The following is a 669-nucleotide window of genomic DNA, read 5'->3' on the forward strand; positions in this document are numbered from 1 at the left end:
AACTCTTCCCATCATAATTGAAAATACAGTAAATTTAAGAAAAAATAGAAGTCAAGAAATAGTGCTAAAGAATAATATTCAGAAAGTAAATCATTTGCAAAAATCTGTAACTGTTGTGCGACAATCGATGTTTACATGGAACATCGAGACAGGTTTTGGTTTTTGGCAAGCATTAGTTGTTTGGGCGCGGATGGGAAACAATGTTTCCAGGATGAGGAGAGCCTCATCAAATTCTGTCCAGCAAGGGTGGACATCTTGAAAAAGGAAGACAACCAACAGTCACACAAGAAGAATAAGGGACTCTTTGTTTGGATCGCCTAACAACTTATTAGTTCAGTAACCTTGTGTTTATTTTAGTTCCTCCATACGAAGGAACTGGAGGGAGGGAGTTAGCTGTATATATAGCCTGTAAATAATAATAGAAACCTTGTACTAGTAGGATTAAGTACCTTTAAGTTTATCAACAACCTGTCCTTATATATACCAGAGAAGTCTGATAATAAAGTTAGTTATTCAGTAGATGTGTGTCGTTATTCTTAAGTTAAGTTAAATTGTCAGTCTAACCATAAGTTATATATATATATATATCGGTTAAGTATCGGCGAAAGTCAAATGTCAAAAAAGAGAAGAAGGAATAAGATGTAACACGTGTGAACTGCTGTAACATAC

The sequence above is a fragment of the Halyomorpha halys genome, unplaced genomic scaffold (genome assembly GCF_000696795.3).
Source record: "Halyomorpha halys isolate HHAL.00 unplaced genomic scaffold, Hhal_1.1 Scaffold962.1, whole genome shotgun sequence".
Taxonomy (NCBI): Eukaryota; Metazoa; Arthropoda; class Insecta; order Hemiptera; family Pentatomidae; genus Halyomorpha; species Halyomorpha halys.